The sequence below is a fragment of the Nicotiana sylvestris genome, chromosome 7, assembly GCF_000393655.2.
Source record: "Nicotiana sylvestris chromosome 7, ASM39365v2, whole genome shotgun sequence".
Classification (NCBI taxonomy): domain Eukaryota; kingdom Viridiplantae; phylum Streptophyta; class Magnoliopsida; order Solanales; family Solanaceae; genus Nicotiana; species Nicotiana sylvestris.
The window spans coordinates 157,845,809-157,868,156 of NC_091063.1; the positions used below are offsets into that span (position 1 = coordinate 157,845,809).

At 36.6% G+C, this 22,348-nt stretch overlaps 1 long non-coding RNA gene across 1 annotated transcript; it reads left to right on the forward strand.

Moving 5' to 3' along the window:
* Positions 1-374: 374 nt before the first annotated feature.
* LOC138872480 (uncharacterized) lies at positions 375-4,706 on the forward strand. The gene is made up of 3 exons (XR_011400868.1): positions 375-2,237; positions 2,351-2,656; positions 4,386-4,706. It is a non-coding gene; the product is annotated as an uncharacterized lncRNA (long non-coding RNA).
* Positions 4,707-22,348: the final 17,642 nt, after the last annotated feature.

Sequence of the window (22,348 nt, forward strand, 5' to 3'; positions counted from 1 at the left end):
TTTTTTTTTGTATTTTCACCTTTCTGTTTATTCGTTTCCTGCACCCCCACCCACCGCAAACCCCCACTTTCTTTTTTGTATTTTTAATTTTCTGTTTTTTTCGTTTTTCTGCACCATTCATCCACCCCACCCCGCGCAAACCCCCTCAATTTTTATTTCTTTTTTACTTTTTTTGTATTTTCAATTTTCTGTTTTCTATTTTTTCGTTTTTCTACCCCACCCACCCACTCCAACCCCTACCCACAAAATATTTTTTAACTTACACATTTTAAATACTAATTTGTTATTTAAAAAAATATATTTTTGATTCTCAAAATACTAATAGTATTTATTTACTTTTTATACGTAGGTGTATAAAAGGTAAAATGCTTTGTTTATGCAAGATGAGCATGGTTCTAAAATATGGGTCAAGTTGGACGGGTTGGGCCATGACTCACTGTTTATCCCATCTTGACCCAGCCCATCTTAGCCCAAGTACACTTTGGGCTGGGTTGGGCAATGACCCATTTATTGACCTAATTCATCTTGACCCGCCCAAATTCAGTCCAACCCGCCTATTTGCCATCCCTGATTCCAGCCATATCCAACATTAACTTTTGTATAAGCTTCGAACTCCGACCATAAACTGCAAATGTGTTTCCATAGACACAAAGCATGTGAATCGACAGTACGTGTAATCAAACTCTCTGTTTAGTGTTTACAGTACTTAGGAGAGATCACTCTTCTCCACAACCTCCTAATCTCCTTGTCATATCTCCACAACCATTTCATTGGTAAGCGTTGATTATGTACATTCATGTTTTCAATTCCGAGTCCACATTTTCTTTTATCTTGAATCACGTTATCCCATTTTACCAGTTGAAAGGCTCTCTTTTCTTTGTTTCCATTCCACAAAAAATTCCTTTTGACCTTGTCAAAATTCTTTTTCACACTTACTGTCATGGGATTCAAGGAGATAAGATAAATGGAAAACTAAACAGGTTGAAAAAAAAAAACCATGGCTGTCTTGCTACTGTATCTATAAGAAAATATTCCTTCATGTTTTAAGATCACGGAGCTTCGTTATTTGAATCCTACTTCCACACACCATCTTTCTGCAATTTCTTTATAATTGATACCATATTTGTTGCGATACAAACTCATGGCACGTATTGTCCACTTTGGACCTAGGCTCACACGGGTTTGTCTTTCGGGCTACGCCACCTCGAGCCCCAAAAGCGCGCATACCATGTGAACTTAATTCATGCCTTATATGGCTCTTCACTTTCCTCTCCCATTCTGAGGTTGGATTCACCTAAGGTGACATGTGCACCCTTTCTTCAGAAGCTTGCTAGCCTAGAAGCCTGTCAGTTCCGCTTGACCCGCCCTAGCAGCCCACCCTCTGTCATGGGCATCACATTCACCCCTTGGGACTCAGCGTCCTCGCTGAGGTTTGCCTCACCAACGCACCGAGGGAGATTCAGCTCTGATACCATATTTGTCACGGCCTAAGCACATGGTACGTATTGTCCTCTTTGGGCCTAGGTCCGCACGGATTTGTCTTTTTGGGCTACACCATCTTGAGCCCCAAAAGCGCGCATACCATGTGAACTTATGTCATGCCTCATAAAGCTCTTCACTTTCCTCTCCCATTTCGATGTGGGATTCGCCTAAGGTGACATACACACCATTTCTTCAAAGCTTGCTAGCCTAGAAGTCTGCCGGTCCTGTTTGACCGCCCTCATCAGCCCAGCCTCCGTCAAGGGCATCAAATTACAAAATCAGAAAATTACCCTGCATTGACATGATTAATGCAGTATCACCTAAGCTTTTAAAAAAAATTAAGTAGCAGGTTCCACATCTGGCGGTACCCCTTCGTCATTTCCTTAAAGTTTTAGCCTTGAGACATACTCCGTCCTGGAACCCACAAACTGTGATTTCTCATACTGTGAATCCTTGGTCAGCAACATTTGTGGTTGAGACTAGGAAGATATCTAACTATCTCCGAGCGGCCAACTTTGGTTCCAGTATCATATAAGCTAATTGTTTTGGTTATAGTTGGTAATCACAAAATATTGGAAACCTATTTCATCCACTGCTCTATTCTGCATGAGCCATGCATTCTGATATAACAATTGAATTAAAAAAAGATAACTACAACTTGAAAATATATGCCCCTAGTAGCAGCAGAACGACCAGTTTCAACTCACAAACAGCAAGCGTGACATCAACTCATTGTTAATGAACTGCATTACCTTGTAAGTAAGAAATTTCAACTTGACCATCAGATTTGCATCTTCTTCTTCACCAGCTAAACTAATGTCCTCTTCTTCATTTTTTACCATATGATTGCTACATTGTACCATTTCAGCAGCTTTCTCCTCATTGGCCTTGAATAAATCCAGGTCAACGAAAACCCCTGTGAAAACCTACATCAGCAACTCACAGTGCAAAAGGTGATGCTATGAATAAGAGGGGACCCTCACTTAGTGGTGACTACCCTACCCTTCTAATGAACATAAAAGAAGATAGGTGGTGAAGAACTGGAAAAAATGAATGAAGATATCAACCATGAAGCAGGAAACAGAGGGAGCAGGAAGGATAAAATAGAGCTCTAAAGCAGATAATTTTCTGCGAACTGATACTTACAAGGTTCATGACCTAGAAGACAAGAAAGGTATGAGCATCGGCGATTTAAATTTCTACTTCTTTATATCTCCACAGAAATAATCATGAACTTTCTGAGAGCAAATATTCAGCTAGCTTTTCTACTCTTTTTTTTTCGATAACGTAAAGATTTAATGGGAAAAGGGCCAAAGATACCCCTCTACTTTGGTATATTGTTCACATCTACCGTTAACAAAAAATTTTAAAAATTCATTAACCCATAACCCGTTAAACCCATCATATAAAAATACGGAACCCAAATTTCTGAGACGTCTTAACACATTTTATTCATTTAGAGAGACCGAGAATAATGGTGGCAATAGGACCAGTAAAAACTTATATTTTTGGTTCTTAGTTGTTCATGGTGGCGTAGTATTTTTTATGGTTATAATATGGCATCCCTTTGTCTAATGCAATGCACACTTAATAGTTGGTTTGTATGTCGGTAATAACTAATATATACTTTATCAATATTTGTGTTTGGACTTTGGTTAATGCATGAAGTTAGTGTACTTAGGTTGTTAAGTTACTTTCCAACTTGTTGGTGTACTTTCTTTCATTCTTGATGATTTTCTTAGACTCTAGCTTGATATTAAATTGAATCTCCTTTAATTATTTTCTAACTTTTGTTTCTTATGAGTTCAGTTGTTACTAAGAATTATGAGTATCTCATCCCATAGGTTGAAATCTAACTTTGATTGTTAAGGCGTGATTTGGCGACAATTACTCGTTGCTCAAATGCTTAAAGCAAAATAAGAAAATATGGTGCGTGAATACTCATCAACAAAGGCTCATTGTTGGAGGAAGAAATACCTCGGTAACTGCCTTAAGACTTCATAATAACCTAATAAGATGCTATAAACATTCAAGTCGTGGTGGGAAAAAATCATGGTGAATACTCGGCATAATTCGACATGGTGGGGAAAAAAACAAAGAGAAAAGCTAGAAGAAGAAAAAAAGAAATTGAAAAGGTAGAATATAATAAACATACAATAAGGATATTAAAAGAATCGTGACTCAATATATAAAAGAATATATGATTGTCGGTATTTTTATGTCTTTCACTTTTTAAGTTCAAGAAATGACTACGAAGGAGATGACTAATCTATAAGGAAGAAGTGCATTAAATAAAAGGGATTTAACGGGTTATTAATGGGTTTTTTAAAAAAAAGGTTATTTTTTAATTTGGTGGCTTTCCGTTAGGTGGAGGATATTTTTAAGAAGTTTGGCTAACGTTAAGGGTATATGTGACCGGATAGTATAACGGAGGGTAGATATGAATAATATACCAAAGTAGAGGGGTATATTTGACTATTTTCCCAGATTTTATCGATAAAAATATCAAGATGGTACATAAGATTACACCAAGATCAGACAACACTTATAATAGCATACTTCCAGTTACAAGTTGCTTAGCACATCCAAAAACTCCATATATTGATCTAGACTTTCAACTAAACATTTCTTACACCAAAGATAAATTTTGAAGACGAGTATTTTGTATTCTAGCAATGTGATTCCTCTTGCCCTCAAAGCAAACATTGTTCCTTTCTTCCCATATGGTCCAAAAATCAAATGCAGATCACTGATGAATTGGTTGATGTCCCTAATAGATCGTTCAGACATGATGACTATGTAGGTCTTTGTTCTTCTAGAAGAGAGTCTTAAAATTGTCCTTGCATTAGAATTTTATATGCATTTTCTAATACTACAACTTTGTTCTTAAATTGGACTAACAGAAAGTTTCACGTCATCTCAAGCACCAGCAATGAGACTGCTCATTTACTTCCAGAAGAGAAAGAAGCATCCTCTTAACTCTATGGAGAATGAATAGTTTTGGCCAAATCCCTGACAAGTCCTCTCAGTAAACTAAGACAGAAAACATACAGGTTAGCAACATCAAAAGGCTTTACAGGTTAGCAACATCAAAAGGCTTTACAGGTTGTTAGTTATGTGCAGTCCCACATTGGAATCAGAGTAATATGTACTTTGTAGAGTACAACTATAAATAGGACCTCTTGTATTATATTGAGTAACCAATATCAATAATATATTTTCTCCCGTGCTTTCTCACATAGTATCAGAGCATTAATGAGAAAAGATCGTTGTGCGTCATTCCAGTGTTAACCGAGGAGAAAGAACTTAGTCATCGTGCAATTTTTCCGATGACCTAAGGCCTCACTACGTGAAAGTCACTTTCTGCCAGTGTTGTGCAAAAACCAACACTACCACGAGGTAGATCATCCTCCGGCGACCAACTCCTGAAAATTTATCCGGCAGAAAAGCTGCCACACGCCGGCAACAACTTTTCCGGCGAGGGTTCCGACCACTTTTCGGCCATTTTTTCGCGAAGCTTCTTCAGGACAGTCTGCTCTCCTCACAATTCCGAGCCTACCCATTTAATTCAAATCAAATTCCGACCACTTTTATATTTTTCCGGCATGAACAGTGACCTTTCTAACCATATTTTGAAAATATTTCTTCAGGACAGCTTGCTCGCAAGGGAATTCCGAGTCTATCCTTCCTGGTTACGACAAATTCCGACAAAAGAGAGTATGACTGTTAGAATAGTTATGTAAATAGTAGTAAATAACCCTAATCTCATATGTATTAGGAGTAGGACATATATATATATATATATGTGCATATAGGGCTCATTGTATCATAATTAATGTATGTGAATAATATCAGATTTTTCTCATGTGCATTCTCACATGGTATCAGAGCATTAGTGAGAAAAGATCGTTGTGCGTCATTCCAGCGACATCCGGGAAGAAATAACTCAGTCACCGTGCAATTTTTCGGTGACCTAAGTGACTGATTTGCGTCTTCTTATGTTTGGTGAGTGTTGTGCACAAACCATCACTACCATTAGATTCAGAAACCTCCGATGACCAAACCCCAAAAAGATTCTCCGGCAATAGACGCCTCACGCGCCACCTAGATCTGCGATTCCGCCGGCGCGTCTGTCCCATGCGCCGGCGCATGCGTGCTTCTCCGGCCATATTTTGGCCAAGCTTCTTGAGGATAGCCTAGTCGCACATAAATTCCGAGTCCATTGGTACTATTTCCAACAAATTCCGACAACTTTGGAATTTTCCGGCAAGCTACATTGATTTTTCCGGCGTGAACAGTGATTCGCAAAAAAATTCTGCTTTTTCAGGCACAATATTATAATGGCATTCGTATCAGAAGCCTTTAACTCACAATCCGTTGGATCCAATGCACTGGATCCAATCCAGATGGTTTCTTTACCGAATTATATTGAGTTACTTCAGTACAAAGCATGTAAACAGACATCTTCAGGGATAGCTTCCGTTGTTCAAACAGATAGTAGTGTGACTTGTGTCTCTGAATCTTCAACCTCTGAGTTTTGGGTCATTGATTCAGGTGCATCTGATCATATTTCTGGTAACAAATCTCTTTTCACTAGTATTTCATATTCTCAATCTCTTCCAGCAGTCACAATGGCCAATGGGCCTCAAACCATGGCAACTGCAATAGGTCAAGTAAACCCACTTCCTTCCTTACCTTTAGATTCAGCCCTTTTAATCTCATAGCCGTTAGTCGCTTAGCCAAATCACTTAAATGCGCTATTTTATTTCTTGATGAACTTGTTTTTATACAGGAATGCAATACGGGGCGGATCATTGGTACCGGACGTGAATCAGATGGACTTTATTACCTTATCCTTGCAAAATCAAATGAACCCGCATCTTGTCTTCCTTCAATAACTTGTCTTGTTACCGATTCACTAGATTTATTACATAAACGGTTGGGACATTCCAGTTTGTCAAAACTTTAGAAATGGTACCTGCTTTATCTCACTTGTCCACTCTAGAGTGTGAGTCATGTCAGCTCGGTAAGCATACCCGCTCCCATTTCCCTCGGCGTCTTGATAATAGAGCAGAGCCACCTTTTACTTTAGTCATTCAGATGTTTGGGGTCCTAGTCGGGTCAGTTCTACCTTGGGATTCCGCTATTTTGTCAGTTTCATTGATGATTATTCCAGGTACACTTGGATATTTTTGATGAAAAATTGGTCTGAGTTATTTTCCATTTTCTAGACCTACTACGCTGAAATTCAAAATTCATTTGGGGTTTCTATCCACCCATTTCGTAGTGATAATGCCCTAAAGTATTTGTCTTCCCCATTTCAACAGTTTATGAACTCGCATGGAATCATTCATCAAACATCTTGTCCGTACACATCTCAACAAAATGGGGTAGCTGAAAGAAAGAATAGACATCTTATTGAAACTGCTCGTACCCTACTCATACAATCTCATGCTCCGCTGCATTTTTGGGAGGATGTCGTTCTTACATCTTGCTATCTTATTAATCATATGACATCTTCAGCTATCCAGAATCAAGTTCCATTCTCTGTCCTGTTTCCCCACTTACCTTTGTTCTCTCTTCCACCCCGTATCTTGGAAGCACGTGTTTTATTCATAACCTTACTCCAGGAAAAGATAAGTTAGCTCCTCGTGCTCTTAAGTATGTATTTTTGGGTTACTCGAGAAAATAAAAGGGCTATCGATGCTATTTTCTTGACCTCCAGCGGTATCTTATGTCTGCTGATGTTACCTTCTTTGAAACCCAATCATATTTCACAGATCCAGTAATCACTTAGATATTTCTGAGGTGCTACCAGTTTCATCTTTTGGAGATTCAGTCACTACCTCCCATTCATCTTCCTCTACAACTCCAGCCCCACCACCTACTGCTCCAGTTGTAACTCCACCACCTACTGCTCGTTGCAGCTCCACCACCTATAGCTCCAGTTCCACCACCTAATCCAGTTCAACCTTCTGCAGCTCCACTACTCTTGACTTATCATCGTCGTCCACGTCCAACATCAAGCCTAGGCAATTCACGTCCTGCATCAGATTTTGCACCTACTGCGGACTTGTCTCCTCTTAGTCAACCAATTGCACTCCGCAAAGGTGTACGATCCACTTTTAATCCTAATCCCCACTATGTCATTTGTCATCACCTTATTATGCTTTTATATCATATTTTTTCCACTGTTTCTATCCCAAATTCTACAGGTGAGGCACTATCTCATCCAGGATGGCGACAGGTTATGATTGAGGAGATGTCTACTTTACATGCGAGTGGCACTTGGGAGCTTGTTCCTCTTCCTTCAGGTAAGTCTATTGTTGGTTGTCGTTCGGTTTATCCAATCAAAGTCGGCCCCGGATTGCCAGGTTGATCGTCTTGTCTTTTTGCAAAAGGAAACACTCAGATTTTTGGGCTTGATTATAGTAACACTTTCTCTCCCGTAGCTAAGATAGCATCAACCCGTCTTTTTCTATCCATGGTTGTTGTTCGCTATTGGCCTCTCTATCGGCTGGACATTAAGAATGCTTTTTACACGGTGACCTTGAGGATGAAGTTTATATGGAGCAACCACCTGGGTTTATTGCTCATGGGGAGTCTCGTGGCTCTGTATGTCGCTTGCGCCGGTCATTTTATGGTCTAAAGCAGTCTCCTTGAGCCTGGTTTGATAAGTTCAGCACAGTTATCCTGGAGTTTGGCATGACTCGGAATGAAGCTGATCACTCTGTATTTTATCGACATTCTGCTTCGAGTCTCTGTATTTATCTGGTGGTCTATGTTGACGACATTATTATTACCGACAATGACCAAGATGGTATTACTAAATATAAGCAACATCTCTTTCAACACTTTCGGACTAAGGATCTGGGCAAACTAAAGTATTTTCTGGGTATTGAGGTCGCTCAGTCTAGCTCAGGTATTGTGATCTCACAACAGAAGTATGTCTTAGATATTCTTGAGAAGACAGGAATGACAGGTTGTAGACCTGTTGACACTCCGATGGATCCAGATTCTAAACTTCTGCCAGGACAGGGGAGACTTTTAGCGATCCTGCACGATATAAGCGATTGGTTGGTAAATTAAATTACCTTACAGTGAAAAGACTTGACATTTCCTTTCCTGTGAGTGTTGTGAGTCAGTTTATGGATTCTCCATGTTATAGTCATTGGAATGCAGTTGTCCGTATTCTTTGGTATATAAAATCAGCCCCAGGAAAAAGTATATTGTTTAAGGATCAAGGTCATGAGCAGATCGTTGGATACTCAGATGCTGATTGGGCAGGATCACCTTCTGATAGACGTTCTACGTCTGGATATTGTGTCTTGGTATGAGGAAATTTAGTGTCTTGGAAGAGCAAGAAACAGAATATGGTTGCTCAGTCTAGTGCAGAAGCAGAATATCGAGCAATGGCTATAGCGACATGTGAGCTAATTTGGATCAAACAATTGCTCAAGGAGTTGAAATTTGGTGAGCTTAGTCAGATGGGACTTGTGTGTGATAATCAAGTTGCTCTTCATATTGTGTCAAATCCAGTGTTCCATGAGAGAACTAAACACATTGAGATTGACTGTCACTTTGTCAGAGAAAAGATACTCTCGGGAACTATTGCTACAAAGTTTGTGAGGTCGAATGATCAGCTTGCAGATACTTTCTCCAAGTCCCTTAATGGTCCTTGTATTAACTACATATGTAACAAGCTGGGTACATATGATTTATATGCACCAGCTTGAGGGGGAGTGTTAGAATAGTTATGTTAATAGTAGTAAATAACCCTGATCCCATATGTATTAGGAGTAGGACATGTATTTTATATATATATATATATATATCACGATCCAATTTAGGATCATGACCTACACTTAGGAGCAAGTGCTCCCTAGTAAGCCTCATCGATATTTTACAGAAAATCGGACAGAGTTTCCCCTATTTTAAGACTATCCAAAAGTTTTTGTCTCATAAATAATTAACAACCAACCAATATTTACCTAAATCAACCACAATCTTCATGAACTAACAAAGTTTTCACCAACACTACCAACCTTATAAATAAGATAATACTAAGTCCATCTCAAAAATACGGAAAGAAAGTGCAATACTAGTAAATAATCCAATATAACGAATGAATACTCATGACACTAATAAAAACGACTATGGAGCGACTCTAAGAGTTTCGAGAAAGAAACAATAACAAATAAATAATAATCTTCGCCCACGCGAATAAATGCGGGGCTCACCAGAAACTGTCAACCCGTATACTCTAATTAACGAAATCCTCGCTTGCGTCAATTGCTATCTCTGTAAAAAAAATAGTGGGGAGTGAGTCGCTAGATCAGTGAATAATAACGCTTAACCACAATCGTTTTTAATTGGGGACAAGTCGGAAAATATGCTAGTATATTATAGAGAAAATATGATAAGAATGTCCTTTCAGAAAGAATAAACAATAATCAGTCTTATCATGTGTTTCGTGTAACCAAAATCAATTGCACAATTCGGTTATAAACTCGGTAAGCGTTGTCTCATAGAAAATCTTTATGTTTGGGAGGTTTCCAAGAAAGGATCATGTAATCTGTATCACTGTATGGATCCCTTCGTAAAAGGAGTCAAATATAATTGTACGTCCCTACTCGAGGGAAAAATTGTAACTGTATGCTAGTTCTACCTTCCCACTAGCGAGGGCGATAACTGTAATCAGTAATTTGTAAATACAAGGTTCACCAGGTTTAACGAACCCGCCGTTAGCTACGGGATCCTTCAAAGTCTCCTCCCATTTATACTCTTTCTTGTAAAGAGTAAATACTCGTACAAAAGCATTTTCAAAATAATAAAGGGCGTATCATTTCTTATCAAATCTTGTAATTTTATTTTAGTAATGGTAATCATGTCTCAAGTAACAGTAAAACATATCTAGTAATAGTGATAATAATTTAAATAACTGTAACATCTCAAGTAACGGTGAAAATATTTAGATTAACCGGTAAACATCTCAACTGTTCGGTACCATATCAAGTAAAGGACTTGTCCCACGTGTAATTTCAAACATTCGGTAACACATTTATTTTCAAAATAATGCGTAAACCATGCAGGTTATGAAAACACAAATTGCGGTAAAATTACTACTCATAGTACTCGTGTACCAACTGCGTCTCGAGCAATCTGTATGACTTCTTATTGATCCAAGTGCTCAATTCGTGTGAACTCTATAAATCAATATAAGTTTATGTTACCATCTGCTAACCGTGAAATTCAGTAAGTTTAAGTGATAGCGAGTCACAATTCCGATTACACATGTCTTAGTGTTACTCAAAATACTAACTGTTAGACTACCTATAATGCTATCAAAACTAATTAACTCTTAATAACTTTTTTTCATTCCAGGTTCATGGTTATTCATGAACTAGTTTATTTCACCAAAAAATTCATGTTATTATTACCCATTATAGTTAAATACCAAACTCAATTTTAGTATTATAATTTAACTCAACCCGTACATCATAGATTTAGTATATAGGGATACTAGTTTAAATAAAATATAGAAATTGTTACCTCTTCTTCTTTTTTTTTTTTTTTGGGGGGGGGGGGGGTGTATGCGAATCCGTGCTATAGTAAGCAGTGACTAAAGTTTGTTTCTTCCCTAGAATCTCATTGCCGGTAGCTATCTCCTCCATTCTCCAGAGCTTTTTCCCACTTCAACCCGTTTTTTTTTTGTACTTCTTGAAATTTCACTGTTTACTCTTTGTTCTCCATTTTTCTTCTTCTTCTTCAAAATCCTTCTTATTGAAACCCTATAGGTCAACAACTTGGTGGGTTCAACCCACTTAATTGCATTTTTCTTCTTTTTTTTTTTAATAAGATTGTTCTATTTTTTTTTTTGTAAATTACCTAACTAGCCTTATTTTAATATTGGGTATTACATTCTTCGCACCTTAAAAAAATTCGGTCCCCGAATTTAAGATAAGCATATGCATGTACATTGAAATAAGCGAGGATACTTGAATCACACATCTTTTATATCCTAGGTAGCTTTTTCAACTGTATGATTGCTTCACAAGACTTTCACATTATAATTTCCTTTACAGTAGTTTTCTTTCTTGATAATAGCCACTAGCTACTCATAAGGTAAGTTGTCATCGAACAGTATCGTCAGTGTTTCAAACACCTAAGAGGAATCTGATGTATATTTTCTTTGATCTGAAACATGAAACACGAGATGAATAAAAGATAACTCAGCAGAAAGTGTCAAATGGTATGTTCGCACAGTCAAATATCTCGTACGGTCCCATAAATCTCGGGCTCAACTTACCTTCTTTTTTTTTCGAATCGTATCACGCCTTTCATAAGAAAAACTCGTAGGATCACTCTATCCCTAATGATGAAAACTAAACCTCTTTTCCTCTTATCGCACAAGACTTTTGTCTACCTTGAGTTACGAGCAATCTCTGTTTGATGCACTGGATCTTATCAATAGTTTCTTTTACCAAGTTGGGTCCCATTAAGTCAGTCTCACCAGCTTCAAACCATCCGACAGAGAACAACCCCTCCTACCATACAACATTTTGTACAGTGCCATCTGAATGTTGGACTAGAATCTATTATTGTAGGCGAATTCAGCTAAAGGTAAATAAGCGTTCAAACTAAATCCAACTTAAGAATGCAAGCTCCAACTTATCCTCTAAGATCTATACAGTACACTTGGGTTGCCCATCTATCAGCTGATGAAATGCATTATAAAGATCTACCGGCGTACACAATGCTCCTAGGAAAGATTTTCAAAGTGTGCCATAACTTGTTATTCATGGACAATAGAATCTAGTGAAGATGGACAATTTTACATTCATATATATATATATATATATATATATATATATATATATATATATATATATATATATATATATATATTCATATTTCACCTTACTGTAAGAAGTTTTGACTAGCAAGAAGTGTGCCTTCTTCGTAAGCCAACCTATATTTTCACACACACAGTCAGGACCTCTAATTGTTTGAGGTAGCTCAGTCATAAGATTCATTGTAATGCTATTCTATTTCTATTTCGAAATCTCAAGTTGTTGTAGTGGCCATGCGACTCGCAAATGCTTGCCTTGACATGCTGACATGTCAAATAGTTAGAAACAAAGTTAGCAATATCTTTCTTCATCCCTTCCCACCAATATAGCGTATCTAGAGTTACGGGCCTTCTAAAAAATAACTTATCTTCACCTATGCGTGACTGCTATACATGACCGATTACCTAGTCAAAGAACACTATTATAGTCTATAATCATATCCTTATTTTTTTTTACTAGCTAGGACCTTACCTTGATATTTGCATAATCGCTCATCTTCATATAGAGTGGACTTTATGTGCTCTACTACTTGGTTTTAACACAGGCACCCAATGCCTCTAAATTCCCCACTCTCAATCTGATACATGTGCCCTCTAGTCTCTGCATGTCTTTAGCCAAAAGTCTTTTTGGTAGAACTATATGTGACAAACTATCTATAATATTCTATTCAGTCCATCAGTCACAACATTGTCCTTACCATGATGATACCAAACAGAACAATCATGGTCCTCAAGTATTTTCATCCACCAACGCTATCAAAGATTCAAATTTCTCTGCTGAAAATATATTCTAAGTTGTTGTCGTCAGTATGAACTTCATAAGTTTTGCTGTATAAGTAAAGCATCCAAACCTTTAGAGCAACAACCATTGTGTCTAACTCCTAATCATGAGTAGGATAGTTTTGCTTGTGCTTTTTTTCAGTCTCGGAGGATAAGCTATAATTCAACCATTTTGCATAAGAACACATCCTTATCTCACGCTCAAAGCATTACAAAATATTGTGAGTTCTTTAGAACTTGATGGTAAGGCTAATTTTGGAGTTGTTGTCAAACATGGTTTTGAGCTTCTGAAAGCCCTCTCACAATCCTTCATTCGCTAGAATCTTTCATTTTGAGGTGTTAACTTGGTTAGTGGCGCTGGTATTCTGGAAAAGAAAATCATGCACGAAGTGACTGCAATAACCTACCTAGTCTAAGAAGTTGTGAATCTTTGTAGGAGTAGTAGGTCTTGACTATTTTTAAACTGCTTATGTTGTTTTGACCACCATAATTCCATCTTTTTTTATAACATACCCAAGAAATGCTACTGAGTCTAGCCAAAATTCTCATTTGGAGAACTTAGAATAAAGCTGATATTGTTGCAATGTTTGCAATGCAATTCTCAAATGATCTTCATATTATTCTTGGCTATGAGGATATAGTAGAATATTATCAATCAACGCTATGATAAATCTATCAAAAAATAACATGAACAAACTATTCATTAAATCCAAGAATGCAGTTGGAGCATTGGTAAGTCCAAAAGGAATCACTCACAAGGAACTCATGATACCATGTCGAGTTCGGACTATTGTCTTAGGAATATTTTCCTCTTGGATTCTAAGCAACTAATTAAGCAAGTCAGTTGTAAGAGGCAATGAGTACTTATTGTGCATTATTACCTTATTCAAACTACTTTTAGTTGATGCACATATTTAAAGACCCATGTTTCTTTTTCACAAATAAATTCGGTGCACCCTATGAAAATGTACTCGATCAAATAAACTTCTATCTAGTAGTCTTGTAATTTTTCTTTTCTTTCTTTAGCTATTTCTAACTCCTTTCGTGTCATAAAGTATGGGGGGTTTCTATATAGGTTGAATGTCAGGTGTTAAACCGATACCAAACTTTGTTTTTCACACTGGAAGTATTCCTATAAAATCTTCAGAAAATACATCAAAAAAAAATTCTCTAGCTATTGGTACCTTTTCTCAGCTAGGTGTCTTGTCCCGTATGGCTTTTATCATAGTTAAGAGGACCCCAACAACTATTCTTTAGTAACATTGAGCCTTTTATATATAATATAACCTTATCTATCTTTGTAACTTGTTTTACTCTTACGATAAAATTGGATTAATTTTGATAATTGAAACTCAACTACCTTTGTATGGCAATCAAGGGGGGCATAATAAGAAGTTAATTAATCCATTTCTATTAGCATGTCAAAGTAGACCATATAAAGTAAAAAAAAAAAAAATATCATGCCACCTAGAATATCTTTATGCCCAACTTAAATTTGACAAGCATGCTAAACATGTTCAGTTACCTCAGATTCTAAAACATGAGCAACAATCCAAACGATTTATTCAACATTTCACTGTCCTTGTTTCCAATTGTTCGACACGCATTATAATGCTTGTCGAAGGAATTTTCCAGTCTTGTGCCTTGCCTATAAAACTTTTATTGCATGCCCATCACGTCATGTTTTCAGTCTTTCTAGCAAGATCAACTACTATAAAAATGTCATATATTCGTATATAAAGTGACTGCCTAATTTAAAAGGCTAAGCAACTCTCAGACAAGCCTTAAACTTGAGATGATAGGTATCTAGCTAGGTGAGAAAGTCTAATGCCATATATCAATATATTTGTTATCTAAACTAATTTCTTACCTAGTAGATCAGGCTATCAACTTTCAAGAAGAAGGTGATTCATAAAAAAAAATTGTAAACTCGTTCCCAAAATAGTACTATGCTCCTACCTATATAACTAAAAATACATATCATACCATAAATTGACCATTTTCTTCGGTCTATAAGTTGTTAGCACCGCCCACCTCTCGCTAGAGTATCCCAGGGTCCATAATGCTTTAATTTTTTTTTCTGTTAAAAACCTTTGAAGATCTTCCGAACTATCAGAAATGGTAAACTTGGTAACGTCAATCAATTTTTTATAATTGTTTTTTAAGGAAACATCTCTATTCTCGACAACATAAGTCAATTTAGGCGCCCGAGGCTTCTAGAGCCCTATTTTTTTCCGATTCTTCTCTTGTCTATCCATTATATCAATCAAGATCTCAATTTCTCTTATTCATGGAGATAAGTGCCTTTTTTATGAAACTCTCCTATTTCTACAGTGGTTGACAATTGCTAATTTCAAGAATGGACTCCATTACACATTTTAGCAGTATGAACGTCCCTCATTATGGTACAACAACCCTTTCATTGTCCTTTCTAATACTTTTATTGCATTCTTTTGTTGGAAGACAATTGTGTCTCCGGTGATAGCACTTGTGTCTTTGAACCTCTAACCAAATTCTATTATTGGGAGAACGGTCCTAGCCAAACAGGAACAAGAGAAAAGGTGACATTCAATTATTTGGCCCTATCTGCCATACACGCACGAAGGAAAAAGAAAGAAAGATAAGACACATCCTATCACGTCCTCGCAGAATCACGATTATGGGAATGGCCGACTACATAACCGTAATTGAGATTCTACTATCGACGTGTGTTCCATTAGCCACAAGAATAACCTAAAGCTCTGATGCCAACTTTGTCACGATCCAATTTAGGATCACGACCGACACTTGAGAGCAAGTGCTCCCAAGTAAGCCTCATCGATATTTTACAAAAAATTGGACAGAGTTTCCCCTATTTTAAGACTATCCAAAAGTTTTTGTCTCATAAATAATTAACAACCAACCAATATTTACCTAAATCAACCACAATCTTCATGAACTAACAAAGTTTTCACCAACACTACCAACCTTATAAATAAGATAATACTAAGTCCATCTCAAAAATACGGAAAGAAAGTGCAATACTAGTAAATAATCCAATATAACGAATGAATACTCATGACACTAATAAAAACGACTATGGAGCGACTCTAAGAGTTTCGAGAAAGAAACAATAACAAATAAATAATAATCTTGGCCCACGCGAATAAATGCGGGGCTCACCAGAAACTGTCAACCTGTATACTCTAATTAACGAAATCTTCGCTTGCGTCAATTGCTATCTCTGTAAAAAAAAATAGTGGGGAGTGAGTCGCTAGATCAGTGAATAATAACGCTTAACCACAATCGTTTTTAATTGGGGACAAGTCGGAAAATATGCTAGTATATTATAGAGAAAATATGATAAGAATGTCCTTTCAGAAAGAATAAACAATAATCAGTCTTATCATGTGTTTCGTGTAACCAAAATCAATTGCACAATTCGGTTATAAACTCGGTAAGCGTTGTCTCATAGAAAATCTTTATGTTTGGGAGGTTTCCAAGAAAGGATCATGTAATATGTATCACTGTATGGATCCCTTCGTAAAAGGAGTCAAATATAATTGTACGTCCCTACTCGAGGGAAAAATTGTAACTGTATGCTAGTTCTACCTTCCCACTAGCGAGGGCGATAACTGTAATCAGTAATTTGTAAATACAAGGTTCACCAGGTTTAACGAACCCGCCGTTAGCTACGGGATCCTTCAAAGTCTCCTCAAAGAGTAAATACTCGTACAAAAGCATTTTCAAAATAATAAAGGGCGTATCATTTCTTATCAAATCTTGTAATTTTATTTTAGTAACGGTAATCATGTCTCAAGTAACAGTAAAACATATCTAGTAATAGTGATAATAATTTAAATAACTGTAACATCTCAAGTAACGGTAAAATATATCTAGTAACGGTGAAAATATTTAGATTAACCGGTAAACATCTCAAGTAAATTGTTTGGTACCATATAAAGTAAAGGACTTGTCCCACGTGTAATTTCAAACATTCGGTAACACATTTATTTTCAAAATAATGCATAAACTATGCAGGTTGTGAAAACACAAATTGCTGTAAGATTACTACTCATAGTACTCGTGTACCAACTGCGTCTCGAGCAATCTGTATGACTTCTTATTGATCCAAGTGCTCACTTCGTGTGAACTCTATAAATCAATATAAGTTTATGTTACCATCTGCTAACCGCGAAATTCAGTAAGTTTAAGTGATAGCGAGTCACAATTCCGATTACACATGTCTTAGTGTTACTCAAAATACTATCTGTTAGACTACCTATAATGCTACTAAACTAATTAACTCTTAATAACTTTTTCATTCCAGGTTCATGATTATTCATGAACTAGTTTATTTCACCATAAAAGTTCATGTTATTATTACCCATTATAGTTAAATACCAAACTCAATTTTAGTATTACAATTTAACTCAACCCGTACATCATAGATTTAGTATATAGGGATACTAGTTTAAATAAAATACAGAAATTGTTACCTCTTCTTTTTTTCTTTTTCTTTTTTTTGGGGGGGGGGGGGGGGGTATGCGAATCCGTGCTTCAGTAAGCAGTGACTAAAGTTTGTTTCTTCCCTAGAATCTCATTGCCAGTAGCTATCTCTTCCATTCTCCAAAGCTTTTTCCCACTTCAACCCTTTTTTTTTTGTACTTCTTGAAATTTCATTGTTTACTCTTTGTTCTCCATTTTTCTTCTTCTTCTTCAAAATCCTTCTTATTGAAACCCTATAGGTCAACAACTTGGTGGGTTCGGCCCACTTAATTGCATTCTTCTTCTTTTTTTTAATAAGATTGTTCTATTTTTTAGCTCATTATATCATAGTTAATGTATGTGAATAATATCAGATTTTTTCCGTGCATTCTCACAAGATATCCCAGCTACAGCAAATGACCAAGGTAGTGAAAATGGTGTCTGCATCTTTATAAACATCCAACTTGCTCGAGGGTTAATTTCATGGAGGACCGAGAATTGTAAGGTAAACTAAACTTAAAATCTGCCTTGTTCAAAGAAAATGTACCTTCCCAATAAAAAAGAATAAAGAGAAATTAAATTAGCATAACATCAAAAGCCAAGCAAGCTTGAGTCCAACCTCCATTGTAGCCAAGCCTCTGGACACCATCTCTATCCTTGTCCTCTGAAAAAGCATACAGTCATGAATCGCCACTCTTAAGAACCACAGAAGAAAGAGAAGTTTGAGAGATCACTACCTTCTGATCAGACTTCTCATTCTCAAATTTTGGGTAGAAGGTAGCCCTTACTTGGGCTCTCGAGAATGTTGAGTTGTCTACAGTAAAACTTTCCAATAAATTACCCTTAAATAATTCACTTGAATTAGCATTCTTTTGTTCATTTGGTGTTTTTTCAGCTTCAATCGTTGGGGGTTCAGACACTGGAACACTAGACTGCGCACCACCTTCAGTTATACCCAAGGAATTTAGACGGTTGGTAATGGCTTCAGTAGCTACAGCAGTCACAGGTTTGCCATTTGAAAACGACTCTTTATTATGACCACCCCTTCTCTGCATGTCCAAAATTACAGTGATTATACTACATCCAAATTTTAGATGCTCTTACAGACACATACTGTGACCAAAAAGGTAGAACACAATTGACGGAATTGATACTCCACAAATATCTTACACCCTCCTAATTAACCAAACAACGAACACAACAGTGCACAAGAAGCTCATCACATACATAAGGTGATGATGATGATGATGCCATGAAGAGAAGTACAAATAAATGAAGGGTTTTCTAAGTTGTGGTGACTATAGAAGCACAAAAAGTAGACAAATTTCCAAAAAAGAATATAAAAGATTAGAAAATAAAAACAGAAAACACTGTGCAAGTGTGTTTAGCTTTTCCTAGTTTCAATCCAGTAGTAATATGACTTCCATCTTTTAAAAGAATTATTGGATTTCCATCCATTGATGGCAAATATTTACAGATAAGCAAACAACCAGTGCCGGAGCCACAACCAAGGAAGGTTTGCGGAAAATCATACTGCACAAATAGGGCAAAAAACAATTTTTCGTACATATATTAGCTTTTGAATCCCTTTATAATACAAAGGTAGCTCAAAAATTGCTTCAAGTTTGTAGTCTACTGGTCAATGAAGTGAGGTCTCACTGTCTCATGTTCGAATTCCAACGGAGGGCAAAAACACTAGGTGATTTTTTCCATCTGACCAAGCCTTGATGGGCAGCTATGTGCGTGCAAGCTGGTCCAAATACCACGGATATAAAAACAAAATTGCTTGAGATCACAAATTTAGATTTTTTGAATCCCCTTTAAAATTTCTGGCTCTGCCACCGGAAACAACTACAATTACCCCTCAATCCCAAACTAGTTGGGTCAGCTATACCAATCCTCGATATCTATCCCTCTACTTTTTTAAAAAAATTTAACCAAACACTCATCATAATGACAACATCCAAGTTTATCAAAAAATCACCTCTTAAAACGCAATCTCATAATTAGAAATTGAAAAACATACCAACAACTAGGGGTGTCAATGGTTTAGTTCGGCCGGTTATTTTTTAAAATTTATACTATACCAATTTTTCGGTTATTCTATTATGTATAATCAAAATTAGACTTTTCGAAATCGTCTCAATCATCGGTTTCTCTTCGGTATCGGTACGGTTCGATTAATTTTCGGAATTTTTTTTAGTATCATGTAAAATTCACCAGTAGAAGTAGAATGCAATAACATACGTTCTTGTATAGGACTTAGCAAAACTCTCTTGATATTTTTATTGTTTAAAGTATGATGATTAAAAAAAAGATGGCTAGAGTATAGATCCATCAATTATTTTACAACAACGTAAAAGAAATCAAACAAAGGCAAAAAAAATATAAATCACACGAGTTGAAAGATATACCAAGATGGAACTCAAGAATAAAGTCAATAGGAGATTAAATATTCAAAAAGATAAATCTAAATTTTATGAAAGGAAACATATTCAATACACTGTAGTTTGCTACTCATAATCGCTAGAAAACCGTGTGTCTTGCTAATAAAGATACATGAAATAACTTAGTTTAAGTAGAAGTAGCATAATAGGTTTTAGGAATTATTATTTTAAGTTTAATTACTTGTTGACTTGTAATAGTTTTCATAATTCCAAGGCCCAACGAAAATTTAATGCATTATTATTTTTAAACTTACTAAATAAATATATTTCCACATATAAAAAAAATTCGGTACGGTTCGGTATTTTTTCGATTTATTTTTATAAAATAAAAACCTACTCTAATTATCGGTGCAGTTATAGATTTATATAAAAATCTACGGTTCCTTAAGAAGAAACTTAAAAAGCGGTTCGGTGCTGTACGAGTGGGTAGATTTAGTCAGTTTTTGAATATCAGTGACACCCCTACCAACAACAACAACAACCCAATAAGATCCCACTTGTGGGGTCTGTGGAAGGTAGTGTGTACGCAGACCTTAGGCTGTTTCCGATAAACCCTCAGCTCAAGAACATACCAAGCAAATAAATGTAGAAATAATTAACGATGTAAATACAACAATCGAATACCTGATTGTTCGGCATGGCTGAAGAGAAGAGCGAGCTGCTGAACGTGACGGAACGAGATTGAAAGGAGGGGGAAGGTTCTAGAAGAAGGAGAAGTTGGAGAATAGAGTTTGAGGATGAAAGACTAAGGGCATCTCCGACCTTTACCCCATTTTTGGTCCCCAAAATGGGGATCCCCATTTTGGGACAACTTACTCCAACCATTCCTCCACTTTTTCCCCAAACTTTTTGATATTCTTCTAATTCTTCTATATTATATTATTATCTTTCATTTCAATTTCATTTTTTTAATTTCCATTAAACAAATTTGTAACGACCCGACCGGTCGTTTTAAGCTCTAGCGCGTCTTTCAGCAGTTGGAAGTCATGAACAGCTTCATTTTAGGTATATTGACTTGTACGTATGGTCAGAATTGAATTTCAAGAAATTCGGAGTCAAATTGGAACGAAACTTTTCATTGCGGCAACCTTAAGTTGAAGAAAATGGCTAAGATTGGAATTTTGAGTAAACGACCTCGGAATTGGGATCTGAAAGTTCCAGCATGTTCGAATGATGATTTCGTACTTGGGCGTATGTCCGGATTTGGTTTTGGATAACCCGTGAGCATTTCGGCGTATATTGTGGAAGTTAGTATTTTAGAAGAATTTCATAAACTTGGGTTGGAAGGCATTTCAGAGTTATAGATGTCCGTTTGGGATTCCGAGTCTGGGAATAGCTCTGTATGGTGATTCTGGAGTTGGGAGCGCAATCGGAAGTGAATTCGGATGTCCGGAGGTCATTTTGAAGTCATTTGGCTAAATATAGGAATTTGAAGGTTTTTGAGAAAATTCGACCGGAAGTGAAAATTTTGATATCGGGGTCGGAATGCGATTCTGAAAGTTGGTGCAAGTCCGTAATATCGAATGTGACTTGTGTGCAAAATTTGAAGTCATTCGGACTAGTTTTGGTAAGGTTTGAGACACTTAGTCTCTCTTAAGGAAGCATAAGTTGGAAAAGTCAACCGGATATTGACTTATGTGTTAGAGGGTTCGAAATGCAAATTTTATGGTTCAGATAGCTTCATTAGGTGATTTGGGACTTAGGAGTGTGTCCGGAATATTTTTGTGATGACCGGGGTAGAATTAAGCTTGAATTGGCAAAGTTGGTATTTTGGCGAATTCGGGTTGATAGGTGAGATTTTGATTCGGGAGTTGGAATGGAATTTCGAGAGTTTCTGTAGCTTTGTTATGTCATTTGTGATGTGTGTACAAAATTTCAGGTTATTCGGACATCGTTTGGTCGGGTTTTTGATCGACAGTGTATTTTCGAAAGTTTTTGAAAACTTAGGCTTGAATTCGATGAGTTGAGGGTAATTTGATATTGTTTGTGGTGTTTTGATGATTTGAGCAGGTTTTAATGATGTTATAAATTATGTTGGCATTTTTGGTCGGGGTCTCATGAGGCTCGGATAAGTTTTGGAAGAGTTTTTGGAAGATTTTTGCCGTTTTGAGCATAAATATAATGATCTAAAGATTCATTTTTAGTTCTAGAGATCCAAATTTGATTTTGAGACTTCCAGAATTTAAATCATGAATTATAGGACTGATCTGGAAATTTTGGTTTAATTTCATCAAGTCGCGATTGGGTTTTTGACGTGAAATGTGAGTTAATTGTTTAACGAGCGAAATGGGTATTGAATTGTGAAAACAAGCTTCGAATT